Here is a 24,014-nt window from a genome sequence, read left to right on the forward strand (position 1 = left end):
TTACATGGAATACCAAGGACAGCAGGGACCAGACGCTCAATGGCCCAGTTTGCTATTTGGCTACCAATACCCTGGTGGAAGGGACTTACACCTCCCGGCCCATGAAGAGCAAGTATAAACCTACCCCATGGACCATCGGGAACCGCCAAGTTCATAAATTTTATACCCCCGTGGCCGAGACTGCCTAGGTACAGATCCTAGCCAGTAGCTTCGCAGAGTTCTCTACGTCGACCCCCGGGGGGGGGAAGTACATTGGAAGAAAAACCGTTAACTCTCTGATTTAAAACTTTTAATGATCTCACGCATTCATTTGCAATGTCAATTAAGTTTAATATTGCTGACGCGGACTCATTTTGCACAGGATGCATATTCATAAATCGTCTCAGATGAGCATACACTTCTTCGCGGTGATTAGAGAACCTTTCTTCTAGTAATGAAAAGACTAATTTATAATTACAGTCAACTATGGATACTAACTGCACAATACGATAAGCATCTCCTCTTAGCGCAGATTTTAAGTACTGTAATTTGACTGCATCTGTTAAATTAGGATTTGAATCAACACTGGCTAAAAAGATATCTTTAAATGAAAGCCACTCATGTAAGTTACCCGAAAACGTTGGCAAACTAATTTTGGGTAATTTAACATTGTTCTCAGTATTCGTTCAAACCGAAGGCTCCGATTTAATTTCTTTGGAAAGTTTTGCTAATTTAGGATTTAATTCGACTTCTACATCTAAGAGAATATCGTCAATCTCTTCTTTCTCTTTTACATAAGCATCAATGCTTTCTTCCGTACATAACCCGAATTTATTCTTTAGTACTTCCAAGCCACTTCCTTGGACATTTTCGTCCACAACCTTTTGTTTTAACTTTGTTAACTGTGTTTTCAATGTACGTTTTTCTCTAATATCTCCTTTAGTGACATTTTAATTAGTAAAGGTCAATAAACAAATAAAGAACTTTAAAAAGGAACAATGAGCTCCAAAAAGTGGGAGAGTACTTACCCTTTTGTTTCTACAGAACTTCAATTTGGAAGTATCCTATGTAATTCTTCGTTTCACAAAACCGAAAGTAAATTCACAGTCTCCTAAACTTCATTAGCTGCTCCGGCTCTGTGCGGCCAAAAAACTTGAATTGACTTATTCTATTTCCCGTCGATAGCTATGTATCATAATAAAATAACACCACACACATTACACAGAAATAACACGCTCTAATTTTCAATACATTTATTTTCCATGGCGACTCTCTGGCGCTAGGTTTCACATCACAGCGTAGCATATGAATCAAATGTACATCAAATGTATGTACTTCAAATGTACCACAAAAATCAAGTTTCTCACAGGATATATTTCAGCGCCAATTCTGGTGGAGCATTGCTATTAGCCAAGATTCTGCTCTGTCGCCAAGTATTTCTCAGCTAATACAAAACAATGGTGTTTCATCCGGCAATTTTTTAATTACTTAGTAGCTAATTTTATCATTTGTTCAAGAAGCAGATTATTTCTTAAAATATTTATTTCATAACTTCATATGTATTATTTTTATGTTCATAAATTTTTTGTATCCCATCACTGAATATATATTATGTACTTCCCCCATCATTGTTAAATTACACATAGTGGTAGAGAATCATTTTTAAATAAAAGAATTGTTTCAATTGCACATTTGTATATCTATTGAAGTATCTACGCTAAAATAAAGGTACATTTTCCACTGGAAATGTTAATAGCATTACATCCTACTTTGTACATCTAAATACGTTTACTGGGAATTCATATAGAAATTAAGAGATTACCAATATTCTCCCATGTAAACGCATTTTAAGGTCACTGGGGAAAAAAAAAAAAAAAAAAAAAATGGTGGAGTGATAATAAAATTTATCAACCAAAATATATTATTTAAAATGGTGTGAACGGAATTCAAAAGCCACCAAAGGAATGTAAAATTTTAGTAATGCTAATTAATTTTCCGGTCTGCTAGCTGGTACGGAGTTTATTAAAGCACTTGAAACAGGGATTCATAAGAGATTAAAAATCCAGTTTCTTGCATTAAAATAATTATTCCAGCATTGTGCAAATTTCGGATTGATTAACATCTATTTTATAAAGTAGAATGTAAGATTATATTTGTCAATCTAAAACATGTTTTGTGTACATTTTAATCTGCGCAATAATTTTCTCATATTTACTGCTAAAACATATTTCAGGTTAAATTATATATAATTTCTCAAAAATGACCTTGACAGATTTCTGAAGTGCTATTTAATTAAGTTGGAAAATAAGGCAGCTTAAAAAAAATTACTCAATTTCCTGAATATTTTTAACACGGTTCTTAAATTAATGTAGATTTAGGATTAATAATTTCGTAATAGTAATAGAAGCGTAAAACTTTTGAAGAGCCTAATTAATGTACTATAGACTTTGCATTCTGAAAATTTTGAAAATTTAAATTGAATAAAGTGTACCCACACCTTTTTAGTACGAAATGTGTAATTTAATCAGTGAAGAAATTATTTGAATATGGTGAAAATACATTTTGAGTCATAAAGCAGGCATACTTTTACTGTAATTGATGATTATATAAATAAAACAACTACAAAAAAAAAAAAAAAAAAAAAAAAACTTTGTCTCAATAATTGCGCTAATTTGCAAGTTGATACAGTTTTTCAATGATCCCCTTTAATTGTTAAATTCATTACGTGAAACCTGTTATTTATTATTTAGGACTTGTTTTTTTTTTTTTTTTTTTTTTTTTTTTTTTTTTTTTTGTTCTATGAATCTGGTAATCAACTATGCATACTTCTCAGGTATCTGAATTAACACATTTCACAAGAATATATATTGGTTAACAATATGTTAAGAAGAGGAATTCATTACTTGATCATTAAAAATTTTTAATGACTTTTATTAAGCTGATTTTTATAAAATGCACTCTTTTGTAAGTACTAATGCATTTTAATTGAGTACGCTTAACTTCATTTTTTACATGATACGTATATGTAGCGGTTTTTTTTTTCGCAGTTTAAAAAATAAATGAAATTAGAAAAAATAATTAAAATTTTCTACAGTGCTATCTAAGATAACGTAAAGTTTAGAAAGAAAAAAAAAATCTGAAGTTTAATTTGCAAAAACTGTATTCGAAATGTCAGTAAATTCAAAAATAACATGTTCATTAATGTATTAGCATATTTATTTTTACGAAAAGAATATTAATAATAGCTAATAGCTGATTTGGAAAAATGTTTTATCTGATTTGGTGTTGCCCCAATAAATTTCAATAGATGAAATTCTACTTGATCACAAGTACTTCTTTCTCAAAAAAAAAAAAAAAAAAAAAAAAAAAAAAAAAAACTTATTTTATGAAAAGAGTTTTTTGTTTTAACATAAGACTTGTGAAAATTATCGGAAATTTTTGTCATTTGGTTGCTTAAAACTTATTTTTTCGTTTACGTTATATTATTTATTATCACTCTTATGCTTTTATGTTACGTTTATGTCAGTTTACCTCAAAATTATATTACACTCACTTATTATACTGATATTGAGCAAAGCGATTAAAATTGGTTTGGATTTTTGTATTTGCCAAGTATGTGATATAATGCCAAAATAGAGTAACCCGAGCAAAATCCAGAATTTCTAAGCAACCAGATCAAAGAACGTCTATGTAAAGAAGGAATGGTTCCTGAGACGTAATCACGGAGTGCAGCGAAGGATGTGAAACTGCTTAGTAGAAAAATGTCGCGATCACTAGATGCCGCTGCTGTTGGATCTGAGCGGTTCCAAGTGTAAACATTTATTGAGTAGCCAGGCGGCTAAGCTTCCTAATGGATAAAGAAATGTTAATCTTTTTATGCGATGGATTGCGTTATTACATTCATCTAAAAAATACTTTCTTTTCCTCTTAGTTTAAATTAATTTTAAAAGATTTTCGTTTTACGGACTCTTCATAAACGCGACCGAACCTCAACCTCCGCTTCGAGACTCGGCGACAAACGTTTCGCGCATGCGCTGATGTTTTTCTCTATGTTGGTAAGCAGCCGCTTCTGCGGAGAAGAACCAATTATGCAATTTTCCCCTTTCTGCTTACTTGGATAATTTTTGATGGTTTTGAACTATAGGCTATCGGTAGCTTATAATCATTCGTATTGGCTATCTTAACCATACATATTCTTTGGCCGAATATAGTTGCAGAATTAAAAGATTTCGGGTTGATGACACGGGGCTGTAAACATGTGTCTTTTACATTCAAGACAGACTCCATTGCGCGAAGAATCTGCCTCGCTTTTAATTTATTCGAACCGACCAGGCAAAGACAGTACTGCGTGGAAATAAATAGATGTCACACAAGACGTTTTACTTCCATACTCGCGACTATTTACTAATTTTTTCCCTTGCGTATGTTGCAATGAATTTTGGTAATATTCATGAAACATAACTTTATAAAACTGTTTGATTTTTAATAAAAAGCATTATCACCTTCTCAGTCAAGCTGTTCAGACTACTTTATGTTCAGAGCCTTTATGGCATTTCATGTACTAAGCCGGTTACGCTGCGCAAGACTTCAAAGCATGTCTTAAGGTCTCTTTATACGAGTATCTTACGGATTTAATTGTGGTATAATACAAGGTATATGTTTAATTAAATTCCTGAACTCTTCATACTGCTTTTCCGATATTCTCTGTGCACAATTATATACATTGTTCGCTATAGCAGTCAATGATGTTATCATGACAATATACGATCATCTCAAATATGAAATATCCAAATAGAGAATGGACTCCGCCCATACGCTAAACACAGCCTTTGGAATTTGTATGTCATATTCTATATTCGTTTTCTTTATCTTCAAATTTATTTCTCTTTCACAGATCGATTTCTATATATTTCCATTTAGGCTGGTAATATTACCTCATGCCACTTTTTTGTCCCGTTTTATCATATGGTAATTAAATATTTCGCGCTTTTGAACTGTATATTATGAAGCCCCGCCCCTGTAAAATCAAAGTTACAGTTACGCCACGGTACAGTGTAGTAAAAGAGTTTTATTGTGTTCTCTATAAAGCGATAATGTCACTATATATTTTAGTATACTATTTATACGGTGTAGTAGAAGAGATTATATATTACATCACAAGTCATTCATTTTCATATTACAGTATACACATTAAATTCGACTTCGGCGATCATAGCTGTAAACGCGGGAGCAAACACGTAGATCGCCGTAGAAAGCAATCACATATTTGCATTTCAGGGAGCTGTGTTCTTTGCATTTAGTCTGTTCGTTATCTTTTAAAGTGCATTTATTACTGCCATGGTTTTGTGTTCATTTGCAACATCTAACTGGTTTATAGCAATTTGACTGAGAATTGCGGAATTCTTGACAATTGAAACACTGAACTGGGCGTTTCCTGGGTGTGTGTTGGTGGTGTTGGTGTATTTAATTATGCCTAAAGGGAGGGATGCCTTCTTGGAGGACTTTCTAAGGGGAACTGGCTCGTATACACGTTACACATGGGGAAAACCACGAAAACACCCATGCAGCCAGCCCGTTCGCGGGATTCGAACCTCGGACCGAACTACCAGAGTTCAGGGACTTTACCAATCGGCCGCTGGTGGGCTTCCTGGGTGTGTACTTTTCTATTACTACATTAAAATGAAAAATATTGTTTAAACTATGAAATAACTTCGTCTGAAGAGTTTCTATAGATATATATTGAGAAAAGAAAATATATTGGAAAAAAATAAAAATAGAAAATATATTGGAAAAAGAGTTTTCTGGTCATCATTCTTTTTGGAAAATTGTGTTACCTTTACAGTCACTCGCTTTCGGTTTCAACTACAGGGAGTTTCTACTAATAGATCAACTATGCCTTAGGCCTTTCATATTTATATCAAATAAAAGATATACTATTGGTACATTAGTCACCCGGAGGCGTGGAAAGCATTAAAAAACTAAGGTTTGGAGTTGTCTGATCGTCGGGAAGCAAATGTTTTCATAGATCTTAAATAGTAAAGCAAACAAAAGTGGTCGCATTCTGTCACTGCTAAGAAGTAGTTCGGAGTTAAATAGCGTTCATTATTGAGAGCACTTATTTCAAAATAAAAGAAGTTTTAAGTTTACCTTCTAATAATCAGTAAAAATCTTAAACAAGCACCAAGAACGTCAAAGTTCCATTTCAGTTCGGTCAAAAACACAAAGTTCATAAGAGTATTCAATTATACGAAACGATTTTGGTCAAACACTAAAAGTTCATAAAGTTAATATAATTTACGTGCACAAAATAACGACTTTGGTCAAAAACACAGAGTTCATTAATTTAAGGAATTAAAACACAATGTCACTACGTTTAAGCTACGAATGTAACTTAAACATGGACCTTATAAGAGATAGACCAACCCAGTGGGCGGGGCGCGCGTCACCGACATGTCGGCAAGAAAGAGTAGGGACGATCTGGTTTACTTTAACACCGAAACCTATGGCGTTTGTATCACATAACTCTTTTTAATTATTAAATGTGATACGTTGTATAGTGATGAGATTATGAACGTCACAGTTTTTTTTCAAACATTTAATATATTTCATTAAAGCACTTTTTACTGCATTTCGCGTATTTTTTCACGCGTAATTCTTGTACAAACATCTTTACTTCGGTAAAACGATAAAAAGTCTAGACACAAAATTTATGAACTGAATTTTGCGTACAAATAAAGTAAAAATAAATAAGATCGATAGTACGTGATGCTTTCAAATAAATTAGGTAAAATTAAACAAGATCTGAAAACATTTTTTAAAAAAGTTTAATGACCATTTTCAGGCAGTGATTTTCAAAATTATAATAATATTACAAAACAATCATTTATTTTATTTATATCATAATTAACTTATTAACATTAAAGTGGAATATTTATTTTAGTAATTTATAAAATTTGGAGCATAAAATTTTCTGAGTGTAATGAAGGGAAAAAAAAAGGTAAAATAAAATCTAGAAGCATTAAGATATATTACGCCCAAAAGGAACCTTTTTTTATCGTTTTGTGTGTTACCTATATTTATTGAATATCATGTTCTTCGCCGGTAAACCACATATATTTGAAAACAGCATATCTTTAGAATTTCCGGACTGGAGATAAAACTGTTATTTTCTGTACAGTACTCTGTCTGAACTTGTTGAGTTTCTTAATCAAAAATTCGTTAAAGTTTTACAAATATGAAATAGATTAAAACAAATTCGAAATTCAGGTGTCCAGATGCCCATGTTCCGGTGTAGACATTATTCAAATGTCCAGATGCCCATGTTCGGGTGTTTGACATTATTCAAAATTTGATGGCTCTAGATACTGTTGTTTTTGTCACAGGGTGAGAAAGATACATGTATTCACGCAGATTCTTCATTATTTAATTTCTTTAAATATAGTAGGGAGATAATATTTGGTAACAACAGTTTGCAAGGAGACACGGACATTTATAGTAAAACAGCGCAAAATGCCGCTTCGAAACTAACAGCCTTTCTAGGCTACTGCCCCTTTGGGATAATAAATTAAATTAACAGTAAATAAAAAAAAATCTTATTCAGAACTAAAAATAAATTTAAAATATAATCACTATGAAATACGAGCAAAATTAATTATTACGGTTAAATACAATTTAAATATCAGAATTAAATGTATAAATATTATTAAGGAGTCAAAAGGGTTTATCACTATGATGTATTATAAAATATAATAGAAATAAAATTCCTTTATAGAAATTGTGCTATAATATTCATCTACAAATTTAAAAAAGCAGCACAATTTAGAATTTTAAACAAAATTTTCAAAAATTCGTTTTTAAATATTTTAGTACTTTTTACTTATTTACACCAATAAAAAACATAAAAATTGCAAGAAAAACTTGCTTGTTTGAAATTTTCTATTAGTTCAGGTTTAAAATATTATTTTCTAAAAGAAGTAGTTACAAATTTCCTAACAGCATAGGAAAAGCTAAAAAAAAATAAAAAATAATAAAATAAAATAAATAAATAAATAATCCAGTTCTGAAAGCATGCAATAGCTTTATAATTATTTGGAACACTAATTATGCTTGATAAATATGCTAAATTTTTAAAAATCAACCTCAATTTCGAAAATAAAAGTATGGAGAAATTCTAATTTGTGAAATGGGGCACTACAACCAGCTTTTTTTGACAATTATAGACGCAGCAATAGATAATCACTGTTAAATTTCTGCAAGTCATCCCTACTCCTTCGGATGTGATCAAATAAACGTCCTAGGACAATTTTCTATAATAATAATCGGAAGTAGTCAAACATCTATGTACGCATTTGAATATATTTACTCAAGAAATTTCGTTATTTATCCTGTTACCTATCCCAGAAGATCAAGTTTAATTAGAACTCGTAACGTGTTGTAAATAATCTTTGTTAAATCTTTTAGCTCAAATTGCTAATATATATCCCAGAAGTTCAAGTTTTACTGAAATCGTATCGTATTGTAAATAATCTTTGCTCAATTTACTCAGACTGTGTTTTCGTCAGATGACTATTGGACATCATAGCACTGATCGTAACGTGTCGTAAATAAGTCCTGCCCACAATTTTTATTTCATTAATTCTACTTCATCTTTTTTAAAATTTTGGTATTTTTCCATGAACTTTGAATATTTATCCTACGAAAAATACAAAAACTTTATTACTCGGACAATTTTTAATGATATTGGAAGTCATTATTCTTCACCTGACTACTCTGCATGTTCAATCAAACAGAATGCGCTAGGTGTTGTGTTTAATCTCGCTAAGTCTCGCCGTCATCTATTGCTTTGCCAAGGAAGACGTACAAATTGTACTGTTTAAGATTTTCACTGAGACTGCCCAGTAGGGATACCAATTTTTCGAGTAAAGGCCGATAGGCCGAATACTTCAGACTACTGTAATTCACCGTAATTCATGACAGCCATCTTCAGTCGAGGTGTGGCTTTCATAAGTGAAGGTTGTCTGTCTCTGACGCTTCTCTGGTTTTAACCACATGAATATTTCGAAGTACGTCCCTTGCCTCGTGCATTTTCGCTATGCCTGATGAACATCGTTCGGTCCTTGTGGACCAGTCGTATGCTGTTTTAAAGAAATTTGGTCATGCTTTGGATGATCCTGCAAATAAAGAGATATACGAAGCTCTTAACAATGTGGATGTTTTGCAAGAACAATTACGAAACGGCAGGCCTATGAAGTCAGCGCTAAGGAAAGCGGAGATTTTCCTTGTCCTTATGGAGAAGAAAATCTATTCATTTGGAGCAGTTTCTCATATCAGATAAATCTACAGATGATGAATGGCAAACGCCTACGAAGACTGCTAAGACTTTCGATGCTCCTGTTAAGGAACAGTTGAAACCCCCTACGAAGAAGACTGCCGCTACTATTGAGGTTTCCAAAGTAGTAACGTCGAATTGTTTTGAAGCTCTCGCTACAGTTCCTGATCCAGTGGCTATGGACTGTGCTGATAATTCCGAGAAAGCTGATAAAGATCTTATGTTCGTTTCTAATGCTAAGACTGATCATAACAGTGAACGACTTCCTCCGATTTTCTGCCCCAAGACCGGATGTGGGACCCCGGTCGATACACCGCTTAAAGTGGTTATTCAGGGGTTGCCTGATGACTCGTCTGTAGAGGAAATCAAGGCTGAGTTGGCATGGGCCGCTACATCCAGATTTTGCAAAGACTGCAAAATAAATAATATAAATAAAAATATTTCAAAGTATTTTATATTCTTAGCATGCGACTGCGGAGTAAACGGTGACTGTATTTTCGATGAAAATGGAAAAAAGACTTGCCGATGTTATAGGACTTTTGAGGAATACAATGCAATATGTGTGTGTAAGTATAATTATATTTGTATGGAATAATGTAATGAATATATTAATAATTATATTTCTATGGAATAATGTAATTAATACATTGATAATTAATATGCCTATGTCTTAGTAAGATGCAATCGAACATTAACGGCCTTTCCCAATATATGATACTTGACTTTTAAGTGCTTGAAGAATCGAGTAAGTTGTATTCAATAATATGGAAGTACTTGTACACATGCTGTGCTAGAACTCAGAGATTACTAGCGACGGAGGCACCCGTGCCGCCGTCCGTAGAATAAGTAAACTTTGAACAAATGAGGCGCTATCTATTAGTAGGGATCAAAAGCACTTTCGTTGACTGGAGCTCTCGTTGCGCAACCTCTTGCAGGATGTATTGTAAGGCATTTTTAAAATTTCATAAAAATTGTTTTTCTGATAAGCAATAATTGATAAGTAAAATGATAAAAAACACAATTTGCAGTACATTGAAACGTTTCACAAGTGTAAAAACTATCTACACTCAAAGTCTACCTGCTTTGTAATTTGATATAGACGCCCCTAGAAAGAAGAGGGAAAATTCGCCAAGGGATTTGGCTACGGAACGTGTTGGCGAGAATTTCACCCTCTGTGATGTACCGGACCTGGCCGAGGTACAGGAAGTTGAGGAACCCGGGTTAAGATGAATAAGAAAATTAGGTGAAGTTTCACTTTCACTGGCTGTTGAACATGTATTATCCATATCGAAGTTTGATGCAAGATTTTATGTCCGTCAATATGGAGGAAAAAATGGGAGTCACACAGCTTTAAACTCTTGATAAACGCCAGGAGGTCATGGACCTTGTAAGAGCTAGACTAACCCAGTGGGCGGGGCGTGCGTCACCCACATGTCGGCAAGAAAGAGTAGGGACGATCTGGTTTACTTTAACACGGAAACCTATGGCGTTTGTATCACATAACTCTTTTTAATTATTAAATGTGATACGTTGTATAGTGATGAGATTATGAAAGTCACAGTTTTTTTTTTTTCAAATAGGATTGATTATATCTCATTAAAGCACTTTTTACTGCAATTCGCGCATTTTTTCACGCCTAATTCTTGAACAAAATCTTTACTTTGGTAAAACGGTAAAAACTCTAAGCACAAAATTTATGAACTTAATTTCGCGTAAAAATAAAGTAAAATTAAATAAGACGCGATGCTTTGAAATAAATAAAGCAAAATTAAACAAGATCAGATAATTTTTTTAAAATTTTAATGAACATTTTCAGGCAGTGATTTTCCAAACTGTAATAACATTAAAAAACGATTACATTTATTTGATTATATGATCATTAAATTATTAGCATTAAAGTGGATTAGTTATTTTAATAATTCATAAAATTCGGAGCATAAAATTTTCTGAGTGTAATGAAGGGGAAAAAAACAAAATAAAATCTAGAAGCACTCATATTTTATATTACGCCCAAAAGGAACCTTTTTTTAAAGTTTTATGTGTTACCCGTGTTTATTGAATATTATGTTCTTCGCCCGTAAATCATATACATTTGAAAGCAGCATATCTTTAGCCTTTCTGCACTGGAGATAAAACTGTTATTTTCCGTACAGTGCTTGCACTGAACTCGTTGAGTTTGTTAATCAAAAGTTCGTTAAAGTTTTACAAAATACGAAATAGAGTAAAACTAATATGAAATTCGACCGTCCAGATGCCTATGTTCGGGTGGAGGATTACATTATTCAAAATTTGATGGCTCTAGATACTGTCATCTTTTGTTCATTATTTAATTTCTTTACATATAATACAGAGCGATAATATTTCGTAGCAACAATTTGGAAGGAGACACGGACATTTATAGTAAAACAGCGCAAAATGCCGCTTCGAAACTAACAGCCTTTCCAGGCTACCGCCCCTTTGAGTTAATAAATTAAATTAACAGTAAAAAAAATCCTATGCAGAATTAAAAATAAATTTAAAAGATAATTACTATAAAATACAAGCAAAATTAATTACTAGGGTTAAATGCAATTTTAATATAAAATTAAATGTATAAAAATTTTTAAGAAGTCAAAAGTGTTTATCACTATGATGTATGACGAAATATAATTGAAATAAAATTCCTTTATAGAAATTGTGCTATAATATTCATCTATAATTTTAAAAAAGCAGCACAATTTGGAATTTTAAACAAAATTTTCAAAAATTCGTTTTTAAATATATTAGTAGTTTTTACTTATTTACACGAATAAAAAGCATAAAAATTGCAAGAGAAAATTGCATATTTGAAATGTTCTATTAGTTTAGATTTAAAATATTATTTTCTAAAAGAAGTAGTTACAAATTTCCTTACAGCATAGGAAAAGCTAAATAAATATCCAGCCCTGAAAGCATGCAGTAGCTTTATAATTATTCGGAACATTAATTATGCTTGATAAATACGCTAAATTTTTAAAAATCAATCTCAATTTCAAAAATAAAACTATGTAGAAATTCTAATTTGTGAAATGAGGCGCTACAACCAGCTTTTTCTTGACAATTATACACGCTGCAATAGGCAACCAATGTTAAATTTCTGCAAGTCGTCCCTACTCCTCCGGATGTGATCAAGGTGACAGCCGGCAATGAGGCTCAGACGAGGAAGAAAAAGTGTTTGGGTTAGTCTATTTCTTATAAAGTCCATGTGCATAGCAGGTTTGCATTCTCAGTTTTTAATTTTCACAAATGTAGCAGTTATTTTGGGACAATTTTATCGACGCTCGCCCTTTAGCTACGCCCCATCTTGTAAGGACTATTCCGCTTGTCAGAAGGCTCGTGTTTATGTGATTAAGGCAAAGCCTCGGGGCTGTGTGCCTAAGGTGAGGGATGCCTCCTTTTAAGAATTTCTAGACAAACTGGGTTCGTATAGAGGAGAAAGATCATTGAATTTATATTTAATTAGCCTGAAGATTTTAAGTACTTACTGATGGAAGAGTGCTTACAAAATGGGGCGTGGCTTAAGGTTGTGGGAAAGCTGGATTAGAAATTAGGATAAAAAAATTAGTAGTCAGAGGTATGGTAGTAAAAATATCTTGAGTGAAAGTTATTTATTCCAAGTCTTGGTGTCCTATAGGGTTTGATCGAACCTTTTAAAAGTAAGGCAGATTCTTCGCGGAATGGAGTCAGCCTTGAATACAACAAAAAAAAAAAAAAAAAAAAAAATATCATCCGTGTAATCAACCCGAAATCTTCTATCTCTGCGTCGCTATTCTGGCAAAAAATATGCATAGAAACTCCTTTAATGCCAACTTATGCTCAAGGAAATTCCGGTTCCGAGTTTTCAGTGGCTTTCACGAAATTCATCACTAGGTCGCGCTCGCATTCTGCTACACTTGTGCTATATAATTTTCTATTTGTAATATTGCTCGTTATTAACAAAAAGTGTATTTTATTAAAACGTGCCGCTGTAACTAATAGTAACATAGGATGGTTGGTATATTGTTAGGCAAAGCATCTCTAAGGATTACAGATTCTTTGGTTACGTGCTATACTGCAAAGTTTTCTTCCTTTTAAAAAAATGTTTACGATTGTATTTAAATGATTATTCGCAACATATAACTGTAGGACGGATAGCATTTCCATCAGTTTCATGTAATACAGATTTAATACAAATACATAATACACAATTTCTTAAACAAAAGCCATCATCACGTAAAATTTTAAAGCTCTAAAATTCTTTTGATATGTTTCTTTCGCTCAGCTTAAAAAAAAGCTTCTTAATGTGTGTTCAGCTTCATATCATTTTTTCGTCTTTCTGAAATAAAAATATCATAATTTTTTTAATCAGACTGGAGATAATCTCTGTTTTCTGCATAAATGATATTTTAACCTATCATATATACAGTGTCTCACAAAAGTGATGGGACATTTGGGCTTTACAAAAGGAAACTGTAATAAAATAAATTTGAAAAACATGTAAAAATTTTTTGTGGGTGTGTTTCATATTTAAATTTAGTAATAATTATTACATAAGATACATTACCTCAAAATATTAAAATATTAATTTAATAAAAATACAATTGTTCAGAACGGAACAAAAAATGGCTCACATAAGTGATGGGACACCATTAGATACTACTACGTACTACAATAAAAATATTTTTTTGGGTTTTTTTTTTTACTCAGAAGCAATTGGCAATAATTTATAAAATCGTCTGCAGTATTTCTCTCCAGTTTGTTTTGGAAATTTTGTGTTTTTTAGCTCTGTGCAGCCATGAATGCTAAACGAAAAGAAACTTTGCCTGAAATTCGAAATTTAGTTATTAATTTGCATATTGAACATGGAAAATCTATTAGAGAAACTTCTGAAACAGTTAACTTGAGTCATTCAACAGTTTTCAATATCATTAAACGATATAAAAAGAATCATATGACCTGGCCGACCATCAAAGCTATCCAATGGATAAAGCGAAATATCGTTCGAAATATTAAAAAAATACAAGAATGAGTGCTCCTAAAGTTGCTGCTGATTTACAAGCATTATATGGAGTAATTGTTAATCCTGAGACTATTGGAAGAGTAATTCGATCTGCTGGATATCACGGTAGAGCAGCCAGGAAAAAATTCTTCGTAAGTGAAAAGAATAAAAAACTCAGACTGGCTTTCGCAAAATCCAACATAAATAAGAATTCTGATTACTGGAATGAAGTTATATTTGCTGATGAGAGTAAATTTAATATATTTGGTTCTGATGGTAGAATCTTGGTGTGGAGAAAACCCAGGGAAGAATTTCGCAAACAGAACTTGGTGCCAACAGTAAAACATGGTGGAGAAGGAGTTATGGTATGGGGGTGCATGTCGTCCACTGGAGTTGGTAATCTCGTTTTTATTGACAGTATAATGGATCAATACAAGTATATTGAAATTTGAAATCAAAATTTGAAATCTTCAGCACGAAAATTGAACCTTCATAACAATTTTAAATTCTACCAGGACAATGACCCTAAGCACACTGCTTTGAACGTTAGACTCTGGCTGCTGTATAACTGTCCTGAAATAATAAAAACACCACCACAATCTCCAGACTTAAATCCCATAGAGAATATTTGGCAAGAATTGGAATCAAGAATTCGCAAACACACCATTTCTTCAAAACAACAATTAAAATCGGTGCTTCAAGAAGAATGGGGTAAAATCGCTCCAGAAATCATAAAAAAATTAGTCGAATCAATCCCAAGAAGATTAAATCATGTTTTAAAAGTAAAAGAAAATCCAACAAAATATTAAAAACCTTTTAAAAAGTAAAATTTTTGGATAAATATTTGATGGAAAAGTAAGTGTCACATGACTTATATGAGCCATTTTTTGCTCCGTTCTAAACAATCGTATTTTTATTAAATTAATATTTTAATATTTTGAGAAAATGTATGTTATGTAATAATTCTTACTAAATTTAAGTATGAAACACACCCACAAAAAAATTTTACATGTTTTTTTTTTATTTATTTTACTACAGTTTCCTTTTGTAAAGCACAAGTGTTCCATCACTTTTGTGAGACACTGTATATATATATATATATATGAATTTAATGCAATTAAAATTTAAGAATGAATTCACGTATATATTTTATAAGAGATGTTAATTGGATTAGCGTTTTTACGAAATTTATTAATTTTCAGATCTCGTATTTGTTATATTTGATCCAGAAACATTTGAATGCTGCCTGTACTAGCTTCAAAAATTTAAAGCGCATATCTCATTGTTATTAGTGTGATGTATCAGTATGCTGTGTATGAATTTATGTCTACCTGGTTGATTGTTTTGTGGTAACACTTGAAGTAATACAGATTCATGTCGAATCCGTTAATCCATATATCCTCTATCAATCCATATATGTAATTAATAGAGCTAAGACTTTTTGTTTTAGGAAATATGGCTTTATTTTTAAAATATGCTTGTTAGAACCCAGCCTCAGTTGTTATTTTTCTTTTCATAGTTTGTCACTGGAAGAGTGGCAACTATCTGATCTTTGTTGTAGTTTCTTGAAGTTCTACGATTTTGAAAATAAAGATGATGCTTTAGAATTTTATATGTAAAGTTATTTTATTTTAAGTTTATTAAGAGAACGGGTAGTTCTTGCAGATCTCGAACAATTTTGGTGACGACGGAAGTGATCGGTAAAACAAGTCAAGGTAATTTTATTGGTTTTATCGAATTTAATTCTATTTGACTTTATTGAATTTATTTTTATTGAAATGGAATCGTTAATTGAGAAACGAAAACCTGTCAGAGCGTCTTTTACGAGAACAATTAATGCAATTTTGCAGGAATTAGAAAAGGAAATTCCCGATGAAGAATTTATAAAAACGAAACTTGTTACTTTAGAACGTTTATCTGTTGAACTTACTGCATTTGATACTCAAATATTAAATTCAGAATTTTCTTCAAATGATCGGTTTGAAAATGAATGGGCGAAAATTGAAGAATACACAGAAAAATTAGATTTAATACGTGTAAAAACGGAATTATTCTTCAATCGCTAAATGATACAATCTACTAGCAGTATTCCACTGAATTCGAACAAACGGAAACTGAAATTACCTAAAATAGAGTTAAAACAATTCGGTGGCGAAATTAAAGATTGGTTACCGTTTTGGGGACAATTTCGGCGAATACATGAAGATAAAGAAATTCAAAACGAGGATAAGATGCATTATCTCGTTCAAGCGACCGTACCCCGTACGAGACCACGGGTATTGTAAACAGCTTCCCTGCAACTGCCGAAAATTATGAAAAAGTTATAGAAAACTTAAAAAATAGGTTCGGCAGGGAAGAATTGTTGGTAGAATTCTATATTCGGGAATTATTAGGTTTGATTATTAAAAATGTCACTGCTCAATAGGGAAAATGCAGTATATCAGAACTGTATGACAAGTTAGAGTCGTATTTACGTTCGTTGGAGTCAATAGGAATGACAAGCGATAAATACGCTGCAATGCTGTTTCCGCTCGTGGAATCTTGCATTCCTGAGGAAATTTTACGAGTTTGGATTAGAAATTATGCATCAATAATTACAGCAGAAAATTCTCACTCTGAGAAATTGAAACAATTATTATTGTTTTTAAAGAATGAAGTGGAAGGAGAGCAGAGAATTTCTTTGGCAAAAGCTGGATTTAAATTAATTGATTCGGGTGCCAAGAAAGAAAGTAGAAGAGATAAAAGGTACCAGAGTGAACATTTCGTGCCTACAGCAAATGATTTATTCTCAGGCCAAAATAAAGCAACCAATTATAGTGAGAAGAATTCTTGCATATTTTGTGAAAAATTTCATGAAAGTCGAGATTGCTTTGTTGCTCAGAAGATGTCTCTGAGGCAAAAGAATGATGAAATTAAGAAAAAGAAGGGTTGCTTCTTCTGCCTCAAATTTGGACACAGGGCCAAGCAATGCAAGACAAATGTACGATGTTTGATATGCTCGAAAAGACATTGGGGTGTCATGTGTCCGGATTTGCCCACCAATCAAAAGAGCAATGATGTTGAAAAGAATAAAGAAGAGGAAACACAAAACGTATCACTTGCGAACACTAATTTCCTAGATGAAGTGTTTCTTCAAACACTATTAATTAATATAGACGCAAACAAAAAGCAGAAGACAGTAAGGGCACTTATCGATACAGGATCGCAACGTTCATACATATTAAAGTAGACTGCTGTAGACATAGGGTGCCACACAATTGGATTTGAATCTTTAATCCATGCACTTTTTGGAGGAGTAACAACAAAGAGAGAAATTCACAAACGCTATGAAGTGAACGTTAGAAGCCTAAGAGGTGATTTTTCTAGACGACTAATCTTTTTGGAACAGTCGGAGATTTGTGGACCAGTAATCAGTTTACAGCCTGGACCATGGACAGAAGAAGAATATCCATGCATCTGAGGTAGGAAAAAAGGATTTGAAAATAGAAGTTCTTATTGGAGCTGACGTCGCAGGTGTTCTATTAACCGGAAGAATTCAGAAATTAGAAAATGGGCTGACTGCTGTGGAATCATTACTTGGATGGACAATCATGGGAAAGATAAAAGATAACGTTTCAGAAAGAAACTCCTTGTCCATGTCTTCAACCGTAACGTCGATGTTGACTCACAGCAATGACATAGAAAACTTGTGGAAGCTAGAAGCACTGGGAATTACAGATGCCATGAGGTTTCCAAATCCTAAAATAATTTTTAAATGTATAAAGTTCTAGTTTTATTAACTTAACAATGCTACTGAAGAAAAATTTATTACTGTTGAAGGTTATTTGTATTGTGAAATATATTATGAAAAAGGACAGGTATTTGTTGCAACGTAAAATGCTTTAAGCTGTATGCAAGTAACTTGAAAAAAAAAATACTGAAAACTATGTAAAATGGATGTATTAAAGGTCATGCATTCATTAATTTATTACATGGGCATGGCTCTTACCGAAATACATCAATCAACAGGCTAAGTACTTAATAATAAAAAATGACACTTGTAATAGAAATATTAGTATTCTATATGAATTAGAGAAAATACATAGAAGTATAATGTAAACGTAAGTATAACAATACTAATTTTTATTTTTTAAATGAATTTCTACTTCCCGTTATGCTTAATATATTGTTTTCTGTGCTAACTTGAATTTAATACAAATTTATTTTCGTATATCACGTTTAACCTAAAACTAACCTGTTAGTTTTATATCTACATACTTATTATCTGTGAATTTTTACTACCATTGTCTGCTAACTTGAATTTACATACACTAAAAACCACGTTTACGGCTCGGCTCAGCTTGGCGAGTAAAAATGCAACGGCGCCAACGGGTCTGCGGATGAAAACCCATTATTTACCCTGCGGGGTACGTCTTAGTGAGAAGGACTGACTGACTGACTGATAACTTATAGCCAGAATACCACTGAGATCAGTAGTTTATCTGGCTCAATCAAATTTATGCCGGATGGGCACAATAACATAGAACTATCTTCACATAATGTCCGCAGTAAGGAGGAGAAAGACGGATAAAGAATAGGAAGACCAGCAACGCAAGAGCTCACAAGCAAGTAACCGGTGCGGTAAAGGCATGACTAAGTGGGAGTCATAAAATGAGTGTAGAATGTGAATAAAACTAGAGAATTTAAGAAATACACAGTACAATAAATGAGTAAAATACAAAATCAAGAATGCTAATAAACACATTGGGTACATCATTTACAGGTGGGCACTAGGTGGGAAAGTTCGGGTTCCTGATAAGGTGGGCCGCAAGTGGGCGCAGTTTGGCGTCCTCATTCAATATTTCGTAGGTAAAGATATCAAAATTTCTCATATGGTCACAGTTCAGAGCTTTCTTGAAGAATTTCCTGTTGATCTTATTCAGGTGCTCTTCTAGAGTGTCCAGTTTTAAGTCACAGTGCAGTGTAGCATTGCTCACAAAAAAGTGAGCATGGGTGATAAGCCTTAAGACTTTGTTTTGCATGATTTGAAGTCTTTTTATATCCTCCTTGGTAGCCGTGCACCAGGCCGGCGACGCATAAGTCATCAATGGCCTAATTGCCGTGATATAAACTAGCCTCTTTTTCCTGAGGTCTAAGCTAGAATAATTACCCAATATAGGGATGAGACTATTCACAACAGTGAAAATTTTTTTTCTGACCTCTGTTATATGATCTCCCCATTTTAATCTTTCATTTAGCATTACTCCTAAATATTTCGCCTTACTAACTCTAGGAATCTCTTCAGAGAATAAGAAGAGCTTACTGTTAATAGTCAACTGTGTATTTTTCCTCCTTATCAATAATAATTGCGACTTGCTGGCATTAATAGCAATTCTCCAAGTCTTACACCACTTTTCTACCACTGGTAGAAGCTCCTGTAATTTCTTGATTGCATGGTGTGCTTTTGCGGACTTTACGGCTAATGCCGTATCGTCCGCATAGCACCCAAGAAAGTAATTTCTGCCAATGTGAGCCCTAGGGAAGTCATGAACATAAAATAAATACAGGACGGGCCCAAAAATTGACCCCTGTGGGACGCCTGCATTCATGGTGCGTAAACTGGAGATGTCCTTTCCAATAGCCACAGTGAATTTCGTATTAGTGATGAAAGACATAATTAGCTCAATCAGCTCTCTATCCATAGGGAGATTTATAAGTTTATAAATAAGCCCCTCATGCCAGACGCGGTCGAATGCCTTCGCCACGTCTAGCATGAGTAAGGCGACATTTTGTTTCTTGTGAAGCGCATCCCCACAAAACTCGACGAGCCGAACCAGCTGCTTCGTTGTTGAAAGCTTTCTCCGGAAACCAAATTGTTCCGGAGGCAGTAATTCAATATAGTTTTTCAATCTGCTGTAGATTAATCTCTCAAAGACCTTTCCTAGTCCCGGAAGCAAGCTAATGGGCCTGTACCCATCTGGCTTAGTGTTATCCTTGCCGGGCTTAGGCAATAAAATAACTTTTGCGATTTTCCATTTTGTGGGAAAATAGCATTGACTAAGACACGCATTGATAATACTCGTGAATTTTGTCACAACATTGCAGGGCAGATTTCTAAGTGCGTGATTATTAATACCGTCTATGCCAGGGGCCTTTTTGACTTTAAGCTTCTTTGTGATTTCTTTGATCTCACTGGGGGTAGCAGTGGCCATGTACCTCTTAGCAGTGTGGGCGTTAAGCCAATCTCTAACAAAGTAGCATGCCTCATTGACAAAATTAATGTCCATGGGCGTCATGTTAGGTCTGAACTGCTCTTCTAAATGGTCCGCAAGGACCGTCGATTTGTCTTTATTGTTGAGAGCAATAGAGTTTTCAGTATAAATCGGCTTATTGCACGTACGCTGCCTTTTCAAGTTACGCATGAACGTCCAGAGACTGCCATCATTCGGACTAAGATTCTGAATTTTTTCTTCCCATACATCTCTCTTATGCTCATCTATTTTCTTTTTAATTAATTTATGTAATTTGTTCATATCTCTTTTAACGTACGGGCTCCATGTAAGGTGCCACACTTTCCTCATCCTATTCCGGTCCTTAATCATCTCTCTAATTTCCTGTGGCAGAATGCCAGCGTTATTATTTCTTCTCACGTGTCTAGAGGCATTTTCAATAGCATTATTGATTGAATCAGTGAGGGTATCAACTGCATCATCTATATCTTTCCGCGAGTTCAGAGTATCAATGATGGGCGGATTCTGACTGAGAAACTTCTGGAACTTATTCCAATCAGTCGTGCGGATCATTTCATTTTCTGCCTCTTTAGTAGTGCCTAGGTAAGCAATGACCGGTATATGGTCAGAGCTCAATTCGTGCTTTACTTCAGTATAAATAGGGATTGAAGTATTTGTCAGAAGAATATCAAGAAGGTCTGCATTTCTTGGGTTCTGTGGTCTATACGTATACTCCTCAGTAACATGCAAGGCAACTGGGTGATTATTTATAAATTCATAGAGGACCTTACCATTTTGGTTAGTTTTACGGCACCCCCACTCGGAGTGCTTTGCGTTGAGATCACCCGTTAGGATATACTTATTAGTGTCAGAGAGAAGTTTGGAAAGAACACTTTCCGTCAGTAGTTTCCTGGGCGGATTATAAAATGAAATGAAATTCAAATTACCATATTGCGGTAAGTACACTGAGACTGCGACCATCTCATGTCCGTCGTTTCTATCTTGGCTAATCAAACAGGACTGTAGCGAGTTTCGCACATAAATTGCGGCCCCCCCACCACGGTGACTCAAACGATCGCACCTATATGTGCGGTAATTAGGCAAATTTATACGCACGCATGGCGTGGCAAAAGTCTCTGTTACAAGGGCAATATCAATATTGTGATTGTTAAGGAAGTTTAAAAATTCCGTCAATTTGTTCTGAATGGCATGAGCATTCCAGAATGCTAATTTTATGGGATCTCCTTGTGTGGTGTACCTATCCATTAAGATCTTGATTTATGGTAGTTTTGTCCTTAGGAGTAGGTGCATTTTGTCCTATTTGCTGTGTTAAAAGAAAGCCGGAGCTCTTAATGACCGATACAAGCTCGGCCAGGTGTGCAAAAACAGTTTTTGCTTCCTTGATCGTGTCTGCATACAAACCAGTAGACAGGGCTTGTGCAAATGATTTATTTTCTATAACCCTACTAGTATAGACTTTTGGCTTATCTTGTTTCTTTTTAGGGAACATCTCACAACCCCTAAAGTTCGAGGTGTGAGATTGTTTACAGTTCGCACAACATGGTGGCAAGTCAGAGTTTTTATTAGGGCATTCAAAGGACAAATGTCCCTCTCCGCATCTCACGCACTTGGGTGCATAGTTACAGCCAGTTTGCGTATGATGAAATCCTTGGCACCTATAGCATTGTAGCGTGCCCGATCTACCTTTATAATTTTCAACTTTAATTTCTAGGTCACATAAGTGAGTTTCGTTGTGTATATCTTTGGATTTGGGTTTCTTAGGCAGAGTAACTAAAAATAGCGGAAGTTTAATAACCTCCCCATTTCTTCTGCGCGTAAGTTGTTTAACTGATTCAACTTTGTATCCTAAATCCTCTTGTATTTCTACCGTATCTGTATCTCTTAAAAGACCTCTTATCACAACTTTTATGTCTTTATCCTCAGGAAGCGTGAAAGAGTGATGTTCCACTTTCGTGTCTTTTAAATAAGTAACAGTCTGCCTGTAATGTTCAGGGTTTCTGATGAAAATTTTAATCCCTTTATTATTCTTATTAGAGTTAAACTCAATGTTTCTCTGTTTAAGTGCCCTAGCTATGTTTTTCCAAGTAGGGTAATCTACTTTAATAGTTATGGGTGGTATCCGTGACTTTTTCACAAATTCCGTTTCTATGTTTTCATCTGAGCTTGTATTTTGTTTAGACGTACTAGCGTCCGTGTCCATACTATTGTTATCCTCACCATTAGTGGCATTTTCACTAAGTCTCTCCTCCATAGTGTTCATTTGAGTTGCGCCAGCCTGGGGAATATGAGCGTCAGTTCGCCCAGTCGGGCACGTGACCTCATCTGGATAACTGAGTGGTCGCGCTGCGTTTTCGGTTCCAGACCTACTCGCTGCAGCCTGTTTCTCAGTTCCTTCACGAGATGGCGCCACATTACTGTGGCTGCTGACCGCAAACTCAGAACTCAGTGTTTGTGTAATTTTACTACCTATATCCTGACTAGGCGAGATTTTTAAACTTTTGGGAGCCTTCGGTTTGGGATTTCGTTTCAAGCTAACATCACCTTCATGTCTGGTACTGTGCGTGTACTGTTCGACAGTAAGTGCGGAGTCATCATCAGCTATGTTCGCAAGAACATCAAATTTGTTTTGCACCTCAGGAGGGTCCGATTCAGTATCACTCAGAGTACGTTTCGTACTTTTGGTAACAGCAGTCCAATGCATATCGTGTTGTGAGACATCAGCATGATGGGAATCAATTTCACAAGACGCTAACCGGTTAGAACCGATTTGGCACGTACTTTATCCGATAGGTTAGGGAGAAGCTTTAATAGAAAATCGAGATCAATTCTTTCATCCTCAGTCAAAGGTAAATCCTTCTCTTTGGAAGTTAATTCCGCATATCGAGCGAAAATTAGTTTGACCAGTGACATGTTGATTTAGTCCTTAAACCAGTTCAGTCATCAGGGAAAAATAGATGCAAAGAATCAGTAAAATCGCACTAAGGCCTTTTTACTACTCTTTGGTCACTTAAGACCGGTGAGCAACCTTTTATGTGCTAACAACTGATCGCAGAAGAAAAATCAAATCGACTTCGTAAAACCGAGCGCCGTGCTAAGACAACCTTCACGTGCGACACCCTGGTCCTGCCCTGACTAACTCACTCTAGTGAGAAGGTGAGAAGTAAATCCACTTTATTTAAAGTGGAAAGTTTCTGGTGAAAACATCGTCGCATGGGTGTCGCCATCTATTGGAACATCAAGAAGTAAAATTTTGAACTTAGTTTTCCTCTTCTGCGAAATCAAGAGCAATCTTCACTGCTAAGAAACCGATAGAAAGTTTTTCTGTACTGGGTTTAGCGGATTTAATATTAACTGCAACATCGTTCATATCTTGAATGAATTTGAAAACTTTAGGATTTGAAAAAACTTGGGATATTGGATTATCATTATCTGCTGGGATCTTCTGCTGTTTAAAGACGGCGCTGAATGGTATGTTATGTTT

The 24,014-nt window shown here is 34.3% G+C and overlaps 1 protein-coding gene across 2 annotated transcripts in view; it reads right to left on the bottom strand.

The window, feature by feature from the left end:
- Nucleotides 1-24,014, bottom strand: part of LOC118183171 (alpha-tocopherol transfer protein-like) — a 168,667-nt gene that overhangs the window by 43,496 nt on the left and 101,157 nt on the right. The window contains exon 6 of one of the 2 annotated variants that reach the window (XM_085827274.1): nt 13,418-13,640. The exons of the other annotated variant lie outside the window; for it this stretch is intronic. The gene's annotated coding sequence lies outside the window, so the exon portion shown is untranslated. Of the gene's footprint in view, nt 1-13,417; nt 13,641-24,014 lie in introns of those variants that run through there. 2 annotated transcript variants of the gene reach the window in all.

The sequence above is a fragment of the Stegodyphus dumicola genome, chromosome 11 (assembly GCF_044657685.1).
Source record: "Stegodyphus dumicola isolate Sdum_Otavi_A_Nest chromosome 11, ASM4465768v1".
Lineage (NCBI taxonomy): Eukaryota > Metazoa > Arthropoda > Arachnida > Araneae > Eresidae > Stegodyphus > Stegodyphus dumicola.